The sequence below is a fragment of the Somniosus microcephalus genome, chromosome 20, assembly GCF_052327205.1.
Source record: "Somniosus microcephalus isolate GS21.2 chromosome 20, FLI_Smic_1.0, whole genome shotgun sequence".
Taxonomy (NCBI): Eukaryota; Metazoa; Chordata; class Chondrichthyes; order Squaliformes; family Somniosidae; genus Somniosus; species Somniosus microcephalus.
Window position 1 is genome coordinate 5,464,320 of NC_141006.1, and position 21,993 is coordinate 5,486,312.

Sequence of the window (21,993 nt, forward strand, 5' to 3'; positions counted from 1 at the left end):
AGGACAGACTGCTGCCGCCCATGCAGAGTTGGTGCAGTCTGCAGCCGGGCCCTCCAGGCCCAGAGCTGGTCCAGGCCGTCCTTCAAGGGCATCTGCAGTCTCAGGTTGTGACAATCAGCAGCCTTCCACCAGCCTTGCTGCTGCCACTGGGGTCCCATTACGGAGGAGCTGCAGGGTGGGAAGGGGGGAAGTGCGCAAGGGAAGCAGATCACCCCCGAAGGGCAAAAAGTAGGAGGTGTGACAAAATGTTATTCATTTTTTTATTAAAGGCCGAGGTTCGTGGTCAAATTTTTTTAGTGTTTTGGACATTATCTCCAGGTTGTGAGAGCTAGTTATGTTAATGACTGTTTTTTTTGTGTTTCTTTCTATTAGTTTGTCATGCGGAAATGAGACACACAGAGTTTGTAAAATAAAAAAGTTTTTGTATTCAAAATGTACATGTTTGGTCTTTGCAATCATTGCTGCCTTGACCGGCTTAGGGGTTGCGGGTTGGTTTCATTCATGTTGTTCTCAATGGCAGAAGCTATTTCCTCAGCAGGGGCCTAGAAGCGGCCTGCTATCAGCTGTTGACGGACGGCCCTTGCAGCTTCTACATTGTGTGCCTCCCTCCCGCCTTGGTGCTGCTGATGATCTTCCTCCTCCTCTTCCTCCTCCTCTTCCTCCTCCTCCTCTGGTGGTGCTCCAAGGCCTGCTGGCATTGGCTGGGTCCTGAGGATTGCCAGGTTATGCAGCATGCAGTACACAACAACGAAGTGGAAGACTCGCTCAGGCGAGTGCTGCAGGGCTCCTCCAGAATGGTCCAGACAGCGGAACCGTTGCTTGAGCACGCCGATTGTGTGCTCAACGATCTTCCTGTTAGCTTAATGGCTCTCGTTGTATCGCAGCTCAGCAGGGGTGTTGGGCGTACGGAGCGGTGTCATCAGCCAGGTGCACAGTGAATATCCCTTGTCCCCGAGAAGCCAACCACCTGGGTGATGCAGTGCGTGGAAAAGTTCTGCCACAGAAGTCTGGCGCAGGATGAATGCATCGTGGCTGCTGCCAGGATAGTGGGCATTGACAGCGAGTATCAGCTGTCTGTGGTCACAGGCCATCTGCATGTTTAAGGAATGGAAGCCCTTTTGGTTGTGGAAATCCTCGGCATTCTCATGTGGTGCATGCAAAGCCACATGCATGCTGTCAATGGCGCCCTGCACCATGGGGAAGCCCGGTATCCTCGCAAAGCCCGTTGCGCGTTCTTGCTGCTTGTCCGGGGTCATGGGGAAAGAGTTGTACTCTCGTCTCCTTTTAAAGAGGGCATTTGTGACCTGATGGATGCAGCAATGCACCGCGAACTGGGAGATATTGGCGATGTCCCCAGTAGCTGATTGAAATCAGCCGGTGGCATAAAAATTCAGAGCCACTGTTATCTTCACTGCCACCGACAGAGGCGTCCTGCTCCTCAGTTGAGGCTGCAGATCTGGCTGCAGCAGGTGGCAGAGCTCAGTGACCACCTCCTTGCTGAAGCGCAGCCTTCGCAAACACTACTCCTCAGACATATTAATGTAGGAGAACTGTTAGTGAAATACCCTGGGAGGGTAAGATCTCCTGTACCGAGGCCTGTTGGCCCTCCTCCGTCTGGCCATGATTGCCATGCTCTCTCTGCATCTCTGTGCCCTCCGAATGTGATGGCACAGGACGATGCCCCCATTCATTGCAGCCCCCATAGTATCTTGGCAATCAAAGTAATGAAGGTCAAAAACCAAAGTACCTGCAAAGTTATGGTCAGAAGCCAAAACTACCTCAGTCAGCGTTGACTCAATGCAGAAGTCTCTCTTTCTCTCTTTGTCTCTCTCAAAATCTCTCTCTCTCAGAACGAGTGGTGCAAAAATGTCTACCACAGAAAATGCCAGGAAGAGGCCCCCTTTAAATAGCGCTCCCCCAGCCCCACAGCAACTGGGTAGTGTTCCAGTCTACCTGTCGTTGGTACTGCCAGGCGGAAAGGAGGGGGGCGCCACTCAATTTCCGTTCTGGGGTGCCCCAAGGGCGTTGCACGCTCGAATGACGTTAAGATCTGCGTGCGCAGGAGATCGGGCGGTATTGTTTAGCACCAGCTCAAAATGTCCGGTCAATTCCACGAGAGGCGCAGATATCGCCTCACCCAGGTGCTAGTTGCTTTGCGCCCCATTCGTGCCCTCGTAAGGTGCTAACGGGAGGCGCAAACCAACTGAATTTTTCCCCCGAAGTGTTCAGGAAAGATAGGGAAAGAAAGGAAGTGGGGTGGCAATATTGGTTAAGGAGAATATTACAGTGCTGGAGAGAGAGGATGTCCTGGAGATGTCATGAACAGAATCTATTTGGTTAGAGTTGAGAAACAATAGAGGTGCCATTACACTACTGGGTGTATTCTATAGGTCATCAACTAGTGGGAAGGATATAGAGGAGCAAATTTGCAGCAAAATTACAGAGAGGTGCAAGAACTATAGTGATAATGGGCGACTTCAATTATCCTAATATAGATTGGGCTAGTAATAGTGTAAAGGGTAGAAAGGGGGATGAATTTCTGAAGTGTGTTTAAGAGAACTTTCTTGATCAGTACATTTCCAGCCCAATGAGGGAGGAGGCATTGCTGGATCTGGTTCTGGGGAATGAGGTGGGTCAAGTGGAGCAAGTGTCAGTAGGGGAATATTTAGGGAACAGTGATCATAGTAACATAAGGTTTAGATTAGCTATGGAAAAGGACAGGGAACAATCTAGAGTAAAAATACTTAATTGGAGGAAGGCCAATTTCAGTGGGTTGAGAATGGATCTGGCCCGGGTAAATTGGAATCAAAGATTGGCAGGCAAAACTGTAATCAAACAATGGGCTGCCTTTAAAGAGGAGACTGTTCGGGTACAGTCATAGAGTCATAGAGTTTTACAGCACAGAAAGAGGCCCTTCGGCCCATCAGTCGAGGTACATTCCCACGAGGGGGAAAGTTAGGGCAACCAAAGTCAGAGCTCCCTGGATGATGAAACTGATAGAGAGTAAGATGAAGCAGAAAAAGTATGACAGATGTCAGGTTGAGAATACAAGTGAGAACCAGGCTAATATAGAAAGTTCAGAGGGGAAGTGAAAAAGAAAATAAGCGGGGAAAAGAGAGAGTATGAGAATAGACTGGCAGCTAACATAAAAGGGAATCCAAAAGTCTTCCATAGACATATAAATAGTAAACGGGTAGTAAGAGGAGGGGTAGGGCCGATTAGGGACCAAAAAGGAGACCTACGCATGGAGGCAGAGGGCATGGCTGAGGTACTAAGTGAGTACTTTGCATCTGTCTTTACCAAGGAAGAAGATGCTGCCAAAGTCAGTGAAAGAGGAGGTAGTTGAGATACTAGATGGGCTAAAAATTGATAAAGAGGCGGCACTAGAAAGGCCGGCTTTACTTAAAGTAGATTAGTCACCAGGACCAGATGGGATGCATCCTAGGATGCTGAGGGAAGTAAAGGTGGAAATTGTGGAAGTACTGGCCATAATCTTCCAATACTTCTTAGGTATGGGGGTGGTTCCAGAGGACTGGAGAACTGCAAACGTTACACCCTTGTTCAAAAGAAGGTGTAAGGATAAACCCAGCAACTACAGGCCAGTCAGTTTAACCTGGTGGTGGGGAAGCTTTTAGAAATGATAATCCGGGACAAAATTAACAGTCACTTGAACAAGTGTGGATTAATTAAGGAAAGCCAGCATGGATGCGTTAAAGGCAAATTATGTTTAACTAACTTGATCGAGTTTTTTCATGAGGTAACAGAGAGGGTTGATGAGGTTGATGTGGTGTACATGGATTTCCAAAAGGCGTTTGATAAAGTGCCACATAATAGGCTTGGCAGCAAAGTTGAAGCCCATGGAATAAAAGGGACAGTGGCAGCATGGATATGAAATTGGATAAGTGACAGGAAACAGAGAGTAGTGGTGAATGGTTGTTTTTCGGACTGGAGGAAGGTATACAGTGGGGTTCCCCAGGGGACAGTACTAGGACCACTGCTTTTCTTGATATATATTAATGACTTGGACTTGGGTGTACAGGGCACAATTTCAAAACTTGCAGATGACACAAAACTTGGAAGTATAGTGAACAGTGAGGAGGATAGTGATAGACTTCAAGAAGACATAGACAGGCTGGTGAAATGGGCGGACACGTGGCAGATGAAATTTAACACAGAAAAGTGCGAAGTGATACATTTGGCTGGGAAGAATGAGGAGAGGCAATATAAACTAAAGGGTACAATCCTAAAGGGGGTGCATGAACAGAGAGACCTGGGGTTATATGTGCACAAATTGTTGAAGGTGGCACGGCAGGTTGAGAAAGTGGTTAAAAAAGCATAAGGAATCCTGAGCTTCATAAATAGAGGCATAGAATACAAAAGCAAGGAAGTTATGATGAACCTTTATAAAACACTGGTCCGACCTCAACTGCAGTATTGTGTAGGAAGGATGTGAAGGCCTAAGAGAGGGTGCAGAAAAGATTTACAAGACTGATTCCAGGGATGAGGGACTTCAGTTACATGGATAGACTGGAGAAGCTGGGGTTGTTCGCCTTAGAGTAGAGAAGGTTGAGAGGAGATTTGATAGAATCATGCGGGGTCTGGACAGAATAGAGAGAAACTGTTCCCATTGGCGGAAGGGTCGAGAACCAGAGGACTCAGATGTAAGGTAATTGGCAGAAGAACCAAAGGCGACATGAGGAAAAACCTTTGTTACGCAGCGAGTGGTTAGGATCTGGAATGCACGGCCTGAGAGGGCGGTGGAGGCAGACTCAATCACGGCTTTCGAAAGGGAATTGGATAAGTGCCTGAAGGAAGAAAATTTGGAGGGCTCCGGGGAAAGGGCGGGAGAGTGGGACTAGCTGAAGTGCTCTTGCAGAGAGCCAGCACTGGCTCGACGGGCCGAATGGCCTCCTTCCGTGCTGTAACCATTCTGTTCTTCTATCTCGAGGAGGGATATAAACGTAGACTTGGGCCTTCATCGCCCCACTGATGTGCAGCAAGGTGCTTTCCAGCTCCTTGCCAGCAAGGAAGTGGGTGGCCCATGAGAAGGATGATGTTGAGAGGGGACATGGAAGTGGGGGCTCTTCTCAAAGCATTCCATTTCTCCCCCGTTGCCTCCCCCTCAGTCAGAGCCCCACATGCTCCTTCGGATCCCGATGGCCGAGTCTGCCCCTGCCGTTGCAGGAGGAGCAGTCTTTGTCGGGGCCCTCACATGCTCCAAAACCCACAGAACGTCCACCAAAAGTGTCTATGCAGTCGTAGCAGGGAACTGAGCAGCCTGCCTCTACCTCTGCTGAAGGCACAGGGGGTGCACCTCGTAGAAGCACGCGGAAAAGAAAAAAGACACAATCCTAGATGCACAAGGGTACAAGGGTATACACACGGGTGTATGAAAAAATGTTAGTGATAAGCTTCAGTTACATTTATGACATATGTAAATTTATTTCTTTGCATCACTTTCCGGTCTTGTCCATTTTTGCCTGCTGCCTGGGAAGTGGAGTGAATGGTGAGACATTAGTTAACCTCACGCTATGGGGTCTTGGGTGGGAGGAATGGCTCGGTCATTGTAGGGCTGCTTTATGGTGTTGTGGGGGTGCGGGGGGACTTAGTACAGCATGTGGCAGTCATATGGCTGCACTGGAGCAAGTTAAGTAAATCTGGCCATTATGAGACCATCTCGGGCCTCCCAGACAGTAAAGTGCGCCGCTGCTGGTGCCATCTCCATCTCAGGTTCCACCTCCTCCTCCTCATCATTGTCTTCCACCTGTTCCTCCTCCTTTGAAGAGGCTGTGCTCTCTGCGCCTTGCTCCTCCTGCAGCTCCAACCCTCGCTGCTGCACTATGTTGGGCAGCGTGCAGCAAACAACAATGATTCCGGAGACCCTGGCTGGTGTGTATTGAAGGGTTTCTCCAGATCTGTCAAGGCATCTGAAGCGCATCTTCAGCATGCCCATTGCTTGCTCTATGACACATCTGGTGGACATGCGGCTGTCATCATATCATTTCTCGGCCTCAGTACTTGGTCTCCTCAATGGTGTCATGAGCCAAGTCTTCAGTGGATAGCCCTCATCTCCACAGCAGCCAGCCTGTTGGAGGTGTGAAGAGCTGAGGGAGGGTGGACTGGTGCAGCACGAAAGAGTCATGACAGCTGCCAGGGAATCTGGTGTACACATACATGATGATCTTTTTATGATTGCAGACGAGCTGCACATTGAGGGATTGGAAGCCCCTGCGGTTCACAAACACTCCTGGTGATGTGGGGGTGCCTTGATGGGCACATGTGTGCAATCGATGATGCTCTGCACCTGTGGGAAGCCAGCCAGAGCCGCAAAGCCGAACGCCTGCTCAGTAACACTGGCTTCATCAGTGGCGCAGTTTACATAATTGGCTGACGTGTCAAACATGGCATCGGTCACCTGGGTGATACATCTGTGGGTGGCCGACTGCGAGATCCTGTAACTGTCTGCTGCAGATCCCTGGAAGGAGCCTGAGGTGAAGGAGTTGAGGGCAGTGGTGACTTTGACAAGACATGTCCACCAGGTCCTCTGGGCAGCAGGCCTTGTTGTCACACTGGGAAACGCGCCCGAGTTAAATGTGGAAGTCGGCGGGATGACCGCAGGTTTCCAATGTCCTGCCAATTTCCGCAATTTTTATTGCTGACCCGCCCCCAAACCCACACACTCGGGACGGGGAAAATTCCAGCCACGGAGTCAGGGGACAAGTAGCAGAATGGATAGCAAACTGTCTAAAAACAGAAAAGAGAGAGTAGGGGTTAAAGGTAGTTGCTCAGACTGGTGGAAAGTGAGAAGTGGTGCTCCACAGCGATTGGGGCTAGCACCATTTCTGGAGGAACAGAGTTGAAAAGGAAACTTTCGCCGCTAAAGAGTCTCTGAAGTAACCAAGATGGGGTCTTAAGCTGCAATACTGGTTTAGCCCGTGTTTAGCGCACAACGCCATCTTGGTAAAGGCTTTGAAGCCAGCGCTAGGAACGGCCACCCGGAGGATCATTAAGGGACTGATTGACAATTAAATTGCCTGCTCGCACTCATTAAAGAGGCTGCACACCATTTTGTTGGGTAACACTTCATTTACCGACCTCTCCTCACAGCGACCAGCTGAACAGGAGTAAACGGGTCGTTGCTGAGGATTGCGAGCGCTACTTAAGGCCATGTCCAGCTTTCACTGTTCAGTTGCTGATTGAGATCGACTGTGTCTGAAGAGGAATTTTGAGACACATCAGGAGATTTTCTGGGACTTTGTCAGACTTCACAATGTCAACATTTTCCCCAGAAATTCTCTGAGGACTTCACCTAAAGAGAGTGAGTGCTGTGCTACTCTACCTTATTGGAGACCTTATAGGAGTCACCTGGAGAAAGGGAGTGCTTGGTCCTGGGCATCCTGCTAGGGGTCCCCTTGCTCTGCCTGAGGAATGGGAGGAGGAGATGAGGCCGGGCAGAGCAGCACCAGCTGCTGGAGGAGAGGGGGTCAGGAGGGTGATGAGGGCTCTCAGCAGGAGGCCCTATCCACCCAGGGTCCTAAGAGCACTAATCCTACAGTCACATGACCCATTCGCATGAGGAGGCTGCGCTTTACCAAGGAGGTTGTCACAGGGATCGGTGACCACGTGGAACAAAGACTCAGACATCACAGCACAGCCAAGACTGTGTTGCCAGTGGCAGTCAGGGTCACAGTAGTATTTAACTTTTATGCTACTGGAACCTTCCAGGCTGCCACAGGTGATATAATTCACATATCACAATCCTCTGTGCACTTCTGCATAAGGGAGGTATCTGAGGCTGTATTTGCACTGAGGAATGTCTATATATCATTCCCTATTGCCAGAGAAGACTAGCGGCAGAGAGCTCTAGCATTCAACACAATTGCAGGATTCCCCATGGTCCAGGGAGCCATTGACTCTACACAAGTGGCCATGAGAGCCCCTCATTTAAACTCGGAGGTGTTCAGGAACAGGAAGGGATTCCATTCCCTCAATGTGCAGCTTGTCTGTGACCACTGGCAGCACATCATGCAGGTGATGTCCAAGGAGCTGCCACGATGCATTTATAATGAGACAGTCATCTGTCCCACAGATCTTTGGAGCCCCAATGCAATGTACATGGCTTGCTACTAGGTGACAAGGGATACCCTCTGATGCCATGGCACATGACTCCCCTGAGAAAGCCCAACACAAGCTGATCCCTCATACAATGGGAGCCAGTCAGCCACCAGGAGTATCAGTGAGCAAACCACGGAGGTCCTGAAGCAGAGGGTTAGATGCCTTGACCAGTCAGGAGGTGCCCTGCAGTACTCAGCTGAGAAGATGTCCACATTTGTGGTGATTTGCTGTGTGTTCCACTATCTGGCAATCATGAGAGACCAGCCCATATCACCAGCAATTGTGCCAGAGGGTTGAGATCAGGAGCCACATGAGGAGGAGGAGGAGGAATACCAAGGGGGCCACCAAAGGCTTCCAGGTAGACGGTCTGAACCTGGGAGGGACGCTCGCTGTTATGTATTGTGTGTTCTCCTCCCACCTGTGGTGGCGCTGTCACAGGAGATAAATGGTTGGGTGTTCTCTGTTAAGTTTAGCTCTCTTTGTTCGGAACTTGCCAGAACTTCCTTTCCTTCCAATAAAGCACTTCATGTTTGAATCTCTGAGTCTGAATCCTAAATTGTGTCTAGGTAGAAAGGTACCGACACAACAAGTGGCAACGAGGAGCGGACGAATCTGTGTACGTTACGGGTGCAGTGAGTAAGCAGAAAATTTAATTTGAAACGTGAGATGGCTACTATATTAGGAAACATCGGTGATTATGATGAAAATGTGGAGCAATGGAGTGCTTATACAGAACGTTTTGACTATTTTGTATTGGCGAATGCGGTGGCAAATGAAAAGGTCATGCCTACCTTTGAGTGTAATTGGGCCGAAGACATTCAATTTACTTCGCAGCCTCGTGCAACCAGATAAGCCAGGAACTAAAACATATTAGCAACTAGTGGAAATTCTTGGAGCACATTTTTCACAAAACCTCTGGTTATTGCTGAGAGATTTAGATTTCATAAATGGAATCAAGAGGAGGGGGAATCAGTGATGATGTTTATTGCTGCTTTAAAAAGGTTGTCGGAACACTGCCAGTTCAAGGAGGTGCTGAATGACACCATTAGAGACAGACTTGTGTGTGGTCTGCAAAATGCAGCCACACAGAAGCGCCTTCTTACTGAGGACAACCTTACTCTTGAAAAGGCCATTGAAGTTAGTGTCTCCATGGAGATGGCGGAAAAGGAGGCTCACCAGTTGAGTTCAACAGGGAGAGTTCACAAGGTGTCGTCTGAACCTAAAGGTTAGCGGAACGGCACATGTTACCGTTGTGGGAAACGGGCCATCACGCTAATGACTGCTGGTGTACGGAGCTGGAATGCCGAAATTGTGGCAAAAAGGGTCACATTGAACGCGCCTGTGAAGGTAAAAAAAGAACAGACAGAGCTGGGAAGCATGGAAGCAAAATGTCTGTATTTGGACAAGAGAGGAAAAAGAGTGTTCATTCAGTGCAGTATGATGGAACAAGCAAAACAGAGGGGAGCGACACCTCTGAGGAGGAAGAGGTGCACATACTGACGGTTGCAGGTGATTTAAATGGCTACTGGGTGTCACCACTGGTGGAGGGACAATCAGTACGGATGGAGGTGGACATAGGCGCGGCTGTGTTCCTAGTTTCAGACACTGTCTGCAACAAAATGCTAAAGCATCTTACCCTTCAGCCAACAAACATTGTGCTAAAGATGTATACCGGCGAACCTGTGGCCATGAGAGGCGTCATTGAGGTGACAGTTAAATTGAATGGACAGACTGCAAAACTGCCACTATATGCGGTAAAGGGAAATTACCCATCGCTACTGGGACGTGCGTGGCTAGAGAAAATCATGCTGGACTGGCCTGCAGTCCGCATGATGTCAAAAGGGGAGTCAGGTCTGACTGCAGTGTTAAACAAACATGCAGAACTCTTCAATGGGGAACTTGGGAGCATGAAAAAGATCAGCGTGAGACTGGACATTAAACCTGACAGCAAGCCGAAGTTTCACAAAGCCCGACCTGTACCCTATGCAATTAGGCCAAAAGTTGAGGCTAACTTGGAGGTCTTAGTCAAGAATGGAGTCCTGGAGCCTGTGAGCATGAGCAAATGGGCCACACCCATTGTTCCGGTCCTGAAAAAGGATGGATCTGTTTGAATCTGCGGGGATTTTAAAGTGACTATTAACCCGGTGCTGTCTGCGGAACAGTACCCTCTTCCCCTCATTGATGATCTTTTTACGGGCCTGGCCGGAGGGCAAAAGTTCAGCAAAATATAGACTTATGCCAGGCTTATCTACAAATGCATGTCGATGACTGTGAGGAACGGAACGAGGTGAACCCAACTGCAAGAAGGCAAACTGAGGCAGAGGTTAGGTTGCAAAAACAAAGATAAACTTTACTTGAAATAAACAAAATAACAACAGCACAGATACAGGCCAGCAACAGGAATCACAAGGCAGTGAAACTCAAGACTGAGCAAAGAACATAAACTAGGCACCACTTAAATAGTAGACATATAACCATGCACAGGTGAGTACAATTAGGGATAAAGAAGGACACAATTAAGAGTTCATGGTGCCCTCTGGTGGCGAGGCGAGGCGAGGCAGAATCTGGGTCATTCCTGACAGGACCCCCCCCGCCTAGGAACGGCCCCTGACGTGCCCCCAGAAGGTCCATGGCGACGACGAAGAAAGTTCTGCACTAAATCACGATCCAGGATGTTCCGGTCCGGAACCCAGTAGCGTTCCTCTGGACCATATCCCTCCCAGTCCACCAGGAACTGGAGGCCCCCGCGAACCCGGCGAGAGTCCATCAGGCGACGGACCGTGTAGGCAGGCTGGCCTTCGATGATGCGGGGAGCAGGAGGCGGCCTCGTGGCGGGCGCCAGGGAACTGCTGGCCACTGGCCGGAGCCGGGAGACATGGAAGGTAGGATGAATCCGCATGGAGCGGGGCAGCTGGAGACGGTAGGACACCGGGTTGACCTTCCTCAACACCGTGAAGGGACCGATGAAACGGGGCACCAGCTTGCGGGACTCCACTCGCAGCGGGAGATCCTGCGTAGAAAGTCAGACCCTCTGACCAGGATGGAATGAAGGAGCCGGTCTGCGCCGCTTGTTGGCCTGGATCAGTCGTTGCCAAGAAGCTCATTGTAAGGCCAGCCGCGCTCTCCTCCAGGTCCGTCGACAGCGCTGGACAAACTTCTCCGCAGAGGGAACCCCCCACCTCTAGCTCCTGCTCCTGGAACAGTGGAGGCTGAAAACCGAACTGGCACTCGAATGGCGACATTCCTGTGGGGGAGCAGCGCAAGGTGTTGTGCGCGTACTCAGCCCAGACGACGTGATGACTCCAGGTCGCAGGATTAGCGGACACGAGACACCTCAGGGTCGTCTCCAGGTCTTGGTTGATCCGTTCTGTTTGACCGTTAGGCTGAGGGTGGAAACCCGAGGAAAGGCTGACAGTAGCTCCAATGAGCTTGTAGAAAGCTCTCCAAAACCGGGAGGCGAATTGTGGACCACGGTCAGAGACGATGTCAAGAGGCAAACCGAACAACCTGAAAACATGCTGGATCATGAGCTCGGCTGTCTCTTGGGCTGAGGGAAGCTTGGGCAAGGGCAGAAAGCGACAGGCTTTGGAGAAGCGATCTACGATGACCAGAATGACAGTGTTGCCTTGAGATGGTGGAAGGCCTGTGATGAAATCCACAGAGAGGTGTGACCAGGGGCGGGTGGGAATGGGGAGAGGATGCAGCAAACCCTGGGGGCGAGATCGAGGGTTCTTGTTTCGTGCACAAATGGCACAAGCTGCCACGAACGCCTTTACGTCCTTCTCCATGGTGGGCCACCAGAACCTTCTGCGAAGGAACTCCAGCGTCCTGGATGTGCCTGGATGACCGGTGAGTCACGATGAATGCCCCCACTGCAGGACTTGTGAGCGTGCCGTGTTGGGAACAAAAAGGCGACCTGGTGGGCCGTTGCCAGGGTCTGCCTCCCTCTGTTGCGCCTTTCTGACCAGCGTCTCGATCCCCCAGCGAACCGGTGCTACAATTCGAGAAGTTGGAAGAATAGGTTCTGGTTGTCTCTCCCGCTCGGGTGGATCAAATTGCCTGGAGAGAGCATCAAGCTTGAGATTCTTGGATCCTGGACGATATGACAGGACAAAGTCAAAACGATTGAAAAACAGTGCCCAGCGAGCTTGACGAGAGTTAAGTCATTTGGCCTCCTGGATATAGGCCAGATTCTTATGGTCTGTCCAGACAATGAACGGGTGTTTAGACCCCTCCAACCAATGTCTCCACTGCTCCAGTGCCAACTTAACTGCTAGTAGTTCCCGGTTTCCAATATCGTAGTTTCGTTCTGCAGGAGTGAGTCGGTGAGAAAAGAAGGCGCAAGGGTGCAGTTTGTTGTCGTTAGGCCGCTGGGACAAAACGGCACCCACTCCTATATCAGAGGCATCCACCTCGACAATGAAGGGGAGTGAGGGATCCGGAATCACGAGGACAGGAGCAGACGTGAAGCGCCGCTTGAGATCCTCGAAAGCCTGCGCAGCCTCAGCGGACCAACTGAACCGGGTGGAAGCGGTTTTGGTGAGGGCGTTGAGAGGGGCAGCAATGGTGGCGAAGTTCCTGATGAATCTCCGATAGAAATTAGCAAACCCCAAGAAACGTTGCACCTGTTGGAGAGAGGTGGGTGGAGGCCAATCTCGGACAGCTTGGGTCTTGCCAGGGTCCATTTGGATGTTGCCGCTGGAGATGATGAAGCCCAGGAATGAAACCGTGGAAACGTGAAACTCACACTTCTCAGCCTTGACAAACAAGAGGTTGTTAAGCAGACGTTGCAGGACTTGCCTTACATGCTGGACATGATCGTGAAGAGTTTTGGAGAAAATGAGAATGTCGTCCAGGTAGACAAAGACAAAGCGATTCAGCATGTCTCGGAGGACGTCGTTGATGAGCGCCTGGAACACAGCAGGGGCGTTGGCCAATCCAAAAGGCATAACCAGGTTCTCATAGTGCCCAGTAGGTGTGTTGAATGCCGTCTTCCACTCGTCCCCTTCGCGGACGCAGATGAGGTTGTAGGCGTTGCGGAGATCCAATTTTGTGAAGACTGTGGCTCCCTGTAGTAGCTCGAAGGCCGTCGACATGAGCGGAAGAGGATAACAGTTTTTTATAGTAATCCTGTTAAGGCCACGGTAGTCGATGCAGGGGCGAAGACCTCCATCTTTCTTACTCACGAAGAAAAAACCGGCACCAGCAGGAGAGGTGGACGGACAGATGAAGCCAGCGGCGAGGGCATCACGGATGTAATCCTCCATGGCGGCGGTCTCTGGAGCAGAAAGGGAGAAGATCCTACCCCTAGGTGGGCATGTCCCAGGCAGGAGGTCAATGGCACAGTCATATGGCCTATGAGGGGGAAGTGATGTGGCTCGAACCTTACTGAAGACCTCTTTTAAATCCTCATACTCGGGAGGCACTCGGGACAATTCAGAGTGCGATGGGGTCTCCTGGGGCTGGGAAGGAGACTTGGAGCGTATGTCAGGCGGAGCCCCATTCCGTAAGCCGGCCGGCAGCCCAATCCATGCGTGGATTATGGCAGGCCAACCAAGGGTAACCCAGAACTAATGGAAACTCGGGAGAGTGGATAAGGGAGAATTGGATGGTCTCGAAATGTTGTCCTTCCACGCCCAAACACAGGGGGCCAGTAAGATGGTGAATAGTTCCGGAGCCCAGGGGTCTTCCATCCAGGGCGATAACAGTGAGGGGGTGGTCAGGATGGGTCAGGGGAATCTTGAGCTGTTTAGCTAAACCCAGATCTATGAAGTTACCATCGGACCCAGAATCCACCAGGGCCTTAAGATCATGTTGTTGATTGCCCCAGAAAAGGAAGGATGCCAGCAGGACCCTAGAAACAGTGGGGCCGGGAGGGATGGCTACGCTCATCTCAAGTCCCTCCGTCCTGGACGAGCCCTGGCTTTTCCCACCAACTTTGGGCAAGAAGAGTGAAAGTGGCCCGGTTCTCCACAATAGAGGCAAGATCCCTCTCTCATTCGGCGATCACGTTCAGGCTGCGAGAGACAAGTTATTCCCAACTGCATGGGCTCCTCTGGATCAGTCAAAGATGGACTCGGGATGGCTCGAAGGTTCTCGGATGGCTTCGAAGCAGGGAAGGCTCTTGTCTCCGGAAGTGGGGTGAAAAAGGAGCGGCGTTCTCTTCGCCTCTCACGGAGACGATTATCCACTCGAATGGAGATATCAAAGAGAGACTCCAAATCACTCACCGGATCTCTGGAAGCCAGTTCGTCCTTGATTTCATCCGTGAGACCGTGGCGAAAAGTGGCGATGAGCGCCTCCGAATTCCATTGGCTCTCTGCAGCGAGAGTGCGAAACTCAATAGCGTAGTCCGCAACGCTACGAGCCCCCTGGCAAAGCTGAAGCAGTTTGTTAGATGCCACTCTCCCACTGACAGGATGATCAAAGACCCTTCTCATCTCCTCAGAGAAAAGTTGGTAGTTTGAACATGCCGGAGTTTGCTGTTCCCAGGCGGCCGTAGCCCAGGTAAGTGCTTTGCCGGTGAGTAGCGAAATGATGTAGGCTACCCGGGAACAGTCACTGGGAAATAATGAACCTTGTAGTTGGAAAGCCAGGGAACACTGGGTTAGAAAGCCTCGACATCCTCCTGGGTTACCGTCGTAGCGCTCGGGTGCAAGTAATCGGGGTTCTTTCAGAGGGGGAGGCGAAACCGGAGGAGCGGGTAACGGTGCTGGAGTAGCTTGGGTCGCCTGACTCTGGCTCTGATGGAAAGCAATGACGAGGGCCTCCAGCTGTTTCAGGCTTCGGGAGAATGACATGGCGAGGCACCGCAGTTCGTCCAAGTCCAGTTGTAGATGTTTAAAGACTTGTCGTAGCCATTGGTCCTTCTCTGCTGGGTCCATTGTTTGGCTCAGTCTTGCTGTGAGGAACGGAACGAGGTGAACCCAACTGCAAGAAGGCAAACTGAGGCAGAGGTTAGGTTGCAAAAACAAAGATAAACTTTACTTGAAATAAACAAAATAACAACAGCACAGATACAGGCTAGCAGGCCAACAACCGGAATCACAAGGCAGTGAAACTCAAGACTAAGCAAAGAACATAAACTAGGCACCCCTTAAATAGTAGGCATATAACTATGCACAGGTGAGTACAATTAGGAATAAAGAAGGACACAATTAAGAGTTTATGGTGCCCTCTGGTGGTGAGGTGAGGCAGAATCTGGGTCATTCCTGACAGATGACAAATCAAAGGTGCTGCTGACAATTGTGACACACAAGGGGCAATACAGGTACTGCCGCCTTCCTTTTAGAATTACGTAGGCCCCTGCTCTATTCCAAAGGGCAATGGATCAGATTTTGAGTGGACTGCCAGGAGTCCAGTGCTACCTGGACGACATCCTTGTCACTGGGACAAATGAGGAGGATCATCTTCTGAACTTGGATGCGACACTACAACGACTGAAAGAGTACGGACTCAGAGTTCATAAAGACAAATGTGAATTCTTTCAGTCTTCAGTTGAGTACCTGGGGCATGTGATTGACGCTACTGGCCTGCATAAGGCGCCGTCAAAGGTCAAGGCGATCGTGGAGGCCCCAGCACCCCAGAATGTGAGCCAGTTACGTTCATTTCTGTGGCTACTTAACTACTATGGGAAGTTTATTCCAGACTTAGTAACATTGCTGAAGCCGTTACATCAGTTGCTATGTCAAGGCAAAACATGGAAATGGACTGAACTGTGCAACGAAGCTTTCGCCCAAGCAAAGAAAGCATTGCTGAAATCGGAGGTCCTGACACACTTCGACCCAAAGCTATCCGTGCAGCTAGCATGTGATGCATCACCATATGGTGTGGGAGCAGTCATATCCCACATTATGCCTTCGGGTGAAGAGAAACCTATCGCCTTCGCATCACGCACCTTGAACAAGGCTGAGAGTAACTATGCGCAGATCGAGCGCGAGGCCTTGGGAATCGTTTTTGGAATTCGAAAATGTCATCAGTACCTGTTTGGGAGAAGGTTCACATTCCTGATGGACCACCGTCCATTGACTTCAATCTTCGGGCCCCACACCGGAATTCCGTCTCTCGCTGCAAGCAAGATGCAAAGGTGGGCTTTACTGTTGTCAGGACACACATACGACGTCAAATATCGCAAATCAGATTTGCACGGCAACGCAGACGGTCTCTCGAGGCTACCCTTGCCTGTTACTCCCCCAGAGCCTCGTCAGATAGACATCTTCTACTTTAGACAAGTGGAGGGAGCACCTGTCACTGCAGTTCAGGTGCGAAGGTACACCCGCAATGATCCAGTCCTGTCTAAGGTAATGGACGATGTCATTCGAGGGAGAGCTATAGGAGATTCTCCTAGTTTGAAACCTTACGTTTCAAAAAGAAATGAGCTCTCCGTCCAGGCAGGTTGTCTTCTTTGGGGACGCCGTGTCATCATTCCACCACCTCTGAGGGAACCTATACTGCAACAACTTCATACAGGCCATAGTGGGATGGTTCGGATGAAGGAAATGGCAAGAAGCTACTTCTGGTGGCCAGGTCTCGATGGGAATATTGAGGAGAAAGCCAAAACATGTTCCCCATGTCAAAGGGTCCGGAATGTTCCACAGCTGGCAACCCTACACCCCTGGGATTGGCCTGCAGAAGTGTGGCAGCGAGTACATGTGGACTTCACCGGTCCTTTCGAAGAGAAGATGTTTATGGTGGTTGTGGACGCTCGTAGCAAGTGGCTGGAGGTCGCTGTGATGAGGTCTACCACGGCAGAGAAAACAATTGAGAAACTTGGTGAGATGTTCAGCCGTTATGGCTCACCGGAACAACTCGTAAGTGACAACGGTCCACAATTTGTATCACAGGAGTTTGCAACCTTCCTGCATGTGAATGGTGTCCAACACATCAGTCTGCGCCCTATCATCCCTCTACTAACGGCCAGGCAGAAAGGTTTGTGCAAACTTTGAAGCACGCCTTGAAGGCATCGCAAGGTCAGGGCTCAATCCACCAACGTCTGAACAGCTTCCTGTTGTCCTACAGGAACGAGCCGCATGCCACAACCAAAACTTCCCCCGCTTCGCTCATGATGAAGAGGCAGTTGCAGACAAGTTTTGACTTACTCAAACCTCCAAGGGCAGAACAGGTTGTCCATTGTCAACAACAAGCTCAAGTTGAAAAGAGAGAGAAAAGAGCCAAGGAGAGATGGTTTCACCCTGGAGAGCACGTCCTACCTTGAAACTACAACACTGGACCGAAATGGGTTCCTGCTACGGTGATCGCGTAGACGGGCCCTGTGTCTTACATGGTTGAGACTGCTGAGGACGTCGTCTGGAGAAGACACACAGATCAACTGTTGCTAGGAGCAGAGACAGCCACAGAGGCTCCAACGGCTGGTTGGCCTGAACTGTTTCCGGATAATACCGCAAACCAGCATCCTTTGCCACAGTGCTCTTCTCCAACACAGGAAGTCAAAGAGACTGTTCCACCTGTGCAAACTCCTGACTTTCGACTGACACAGGCACCTTCTCCATCCAGGCCTGTGTCAATGCCTACTGCTGTGGAAGCCAGCGATGACCGCCGGGATCCTGTCAGAGAGCGGCGGCCTCCAAGACGCTTGGATCTGTAGGCTTAGTGACTTACCCACAAGACCGGGACAGAATAAACCCCAGGGTAAAGTCAGGGTTTGAGGCAGTCTACCTCTACCCTTGGTTAGATGAGTGCATTGAAAGTAACTTACCTGTTGAGGAATAATGTGGACCTTCCATTTAAGAGGGGAGGAAATGTTATGTATTTTGTGTTCTATTGTGTGTTCTCCTCCCACCTGTGGTGGCGCTGTCACAGGAGATAAATGATTGGGTGTTCTCTGTTAAGTTTAGCTCTCTTTGTTCGGAACTTGCCAGAACTTCCTTTCCTTCCAATAAAGCACTTCATGTTTGAATCTCTGAGTTCTGAGTCCTAAATTGTGTCTAGGTAGAAAGGTACCGACACAACACTCGCTGCCATCTAATTGAAGAGCACTTTTCAGAGACACCCTCCACCATCAGACTCTCTAGCACAGTTGCCACATGATGTATCTTCCATGACTTAGGATCCATCAGGCAGTCCATCATCTGCACTCAATCCCTTCAACTCCTTCCCCATGAAAACCACAGTAAAGACCTGATTCCAGCACTACCCAATTACCACCATCACACTTTATCTACATCAAAAACAAACAATGGAAACATGACACAGCTAATAGCACTTACAAATATTAAACTCTTCACCCTGGTGCTTACCCTTAGTGGCTATCTATAAATGCTCTTGCATAATCTCGTGCTTTTACGAAGTGCAACCCCAGAGGCAGCAGCAGGCGAGGTGGATGGCTGATGAGATCTGAAGAGGCCAGTTCAGATGTCCTGGGACGCCCTTGAGAGGCTGTGGGCTGTGATGGCCCCACCTCAGACTGCACCATCTCAGCATGGGCTTGAGCAGTCTGGCTGACAGGCAACTGCAAGGGCAATGGTGGAGTGGCTGGGGAGGGAGCAGGAATGCTGGCATCCGGAGAGAGGCCAGTAGGTTCCTGCTCCATGATTCCCATACCACTACCTCGGTGCATCTGTTCAGCTCACCCAGTGATCTGGTGCAGGACAGATCTCTGGCCATCGGAGAAACTCTGCAAGCACCTTTCAACCAAGGAGCCCAGAGCTACCATGGCAGCTATAAGTTTTCAGGCAGGCTCTCCATTGCTCCAAGCATTTGGTTTTTCCAGCCTTCTTCTGAAGCTTGGCCCTGCGAGGTCCCCATCTGACTACTCTACAGCAGACTAGCATGCAACCTTGCCCCATGGAAAAGTGGCACTTGTGGTGTCCCTTCCACCCTGCGTGGCTGCTGCCCACTAGTGCCTGGTGTGTCCCACTGTGAGGGTCCCTCTTCTAACCTAGCCTCTAAGTTACACGTGGTGCCAGTCCCTGAGTTGGTTGATGCAACAGTGGTAGCCATTGAGGCAGTGCATTCTACCTCCCTCTCCTCCTCTTCCACCGTGGGGCGAGGTGCCTGTTGCTTATCTTGCACTTGCTCCGGGGGGGGGGTGGGTGCGAGGTTGATCTTGCGCCTGGGAGCCTGCAATGATAATGCTGTAAGGGTCAGGTGCAACGCGTGTGGCCACTATAGGAAGATGTGTGTGATGAGACCATATGGGACTTGAGTGAGGATTGCTTTGGGATCAGGAATAGCTGTGCATCTGTAAGGACACTGAAGTGGCCACATACCTCTAGGCAAGATGCCCCCTGCTCTGCCTCTGGCCACGGCATCTCCCACTCCCCTCCCGATCACGGCCAGCACTGCCTCCTCAAGGGGAGTGATGTCATGCAGATGTGGTTGACCTACCCTGGTCAGGTCCTGCTGCCACCTGTTATGCACTGTTTTTTTCCTGGAAGAGAAAGAGTGGCTACTGTGAATGAGTGTATTGACAGGTGTGTTTGTGTATGTGTGTGATGCCTCATATGGTTGAAGAACTGTGAGATGTGTCTGAGGTGTGAGCACTGCCTGTGGAGGATGCAATAGTGTGGGGTGTGTGAATGTCAGTGTATAGTTAGATGGTGGATAAAGTGTGTCGAGGTTGTGATACCAGTGGTGGTGCAGTGTGTTTGTGAGATGGGATCTTACCTTGGCCACTCGTGTTAAGTCATTGGCCCAGAAATTCAGGTCGGAGGCTTCCCGCGGGTGCAAGCCCCCGAACTGCACTTACCTAGCGCGCCGGCCGTTGAGCTGTGGGCCCGCGTGGAATTCCAATCCTGGGCCTGACCCAGCTGCCGGCGCGCAGTGCTTGCGTATCCCAGGGGCGCAGTTAGTTCGATGCGTCCCCTGGGATCACGTGGGCCATGGGGAGCCAATCGGAGCAGGGAAATGCCCATTCATAAGTTTGACAGGAAGAGCTGTCAAAACTTATAAATACTACGGCCCCAAAACATCACTAAATCTTCAAACAATTTTTTTTTTAAATCACATTTTTTAAATAAACTATAAGTTACATGAAATAACTATTTTAAACAATAATTAAAATTTTTGAAAAAAATAATTCTATTTTCTAACGGGGCTAAAAATAAACTTACCTTTCTTTAAAGTATTTTAAAATAATAAACCAGTGGAAAAAATGTTTTAATTTTAATTAATTCACCACTTACCTTGTAAAAAGCAGGCCTTACGTCTGTTTTTAAATGTGTAAATTCTGGAGACTTACCCTCCTGGGAAAACCCGCAAAAAAACCCGAAGTTCGATGCGCACGCGCAGCCTCTCCTGTGCACGTGTTCGACCTCTGAACCCCTTCTTTCAGGGGAACGGAAGTGCCGGTTTCCCGTGCCTGCGCAGTGCATGCAGGAAATCGGCACTTTCATTGGGCTTACGGGTGAGTACCCCGTGCGTACTCACCCGTGCAGACCCGAATTTGCAGTACTGGAGCCATGTTCTGAGGCCAGGGCTCCTGGCTGTCACGTCCCGGACGATCTCCTCTCACATGCAGTGCATTAGCTGCCTCTGTGGCCTCCTTCCCCCCTGCAGGTACAGGGCATCCCTCCTCCGCTATACCTCCTCCACCAGGACCTCCAGTGCCACATTGGAGAACCTAGGCACCCTCTCTCTAGCTCTTTGAGACATCCTTCCACTCCCAGCCAGCACAATCCACACCTTCAGTGGAAGTGGGTGAGTGCAGGCTACATATACAGTTCCAGGAAAATTGCGTCTAATCAGCGCTTGAGTGCTAAACCTGCAGTTGTCGGTTTCAGCGCCTGCAGGCACATTCAAATTAGGGTCGTCATCAGATAGCCCAAAGATTGCGAGCTATATCCACACTCTCAAACAGGCACTTCTTATTAGCACAGCACCCCTTTAGCACCTCTTTTCACGCTTCGGCCAAAATAACCCCCGTTATGTTAAACTTATATAGTACCTTGGTTAGATCACTACACAAGCAGTTCTGACGAAGGGTCATCGACCTGAAACGTTAACTCTGTTTTTCTCTCTCTATAGATGCTGCCTGAGCTGCTGAGTATTTCCAGCTTTTTCTGTTTTTATTTCTTGGTTAGACCACACTCGGAGTACTGTGCACAGTTCTGGTCTCGATATTACAAAAAGTATATAGAGGCACTGGAGAAGGTGCAAAAAGATTTACAAGGATGATGCAGTGTATGTGCCTTTAAGTCAGAATGACTTTCACAGCTCCTGTATACTGTAGTACCGGCAGTGACCACACCGGTATATAAGCTTTGCGCATGCCTCTGTACCCCCAGTTGTGAGACTACCCTCCTCCAGTAAAGACCTGTTTATTATTGATGTACAGCATCCGTGTGATTATTTTATAACAGCATATCCTCTGAATCACGGATCCAACAGTGGCGATGAGTGTCGATTCGAATCTACCTGCAACATAAAAAAAAAAAATAGTCGAGGCCAGGAACACGGGCGTCGACCACAAGCAACCGCCCAGCCATCAGGCAGAGATTGAACTTCGCAGGGGAGGCTGTGGAGAGCCGGGCTTGGTTCCCCAGCCACGACGAGCAGCATGAGACCGACGACAGGTCCAGCGCAGACCCTTCCCGAGCAGCGGCGGCTGGAGCCGACCGACGGTGGAGAGAAAGCCGAGCAGCGTCGATGGGGTAAGACAAAGGGTGAAGAGCGCAGGGTGCAGCCGGGGGTTGAACACTGAGCGGCGTTGAGAAAAAGAAAACAAACCGGAGAGAGAGAGGGTAGAGCACAGCCAGGGCTCACGGACTGAACAGGGTCCACGGGGCGAAGAAAGGGGAGCGCGGGAGACACCACTGAGCCGCGGAGAAGAAGGAAGAGCGCGGGAGACACCATTGAGCCGCGGAGAAGAAGGAAGAGCGCGGGAGACACCATTTTTAGAAGCCGCAGCGGAGAAGGGTG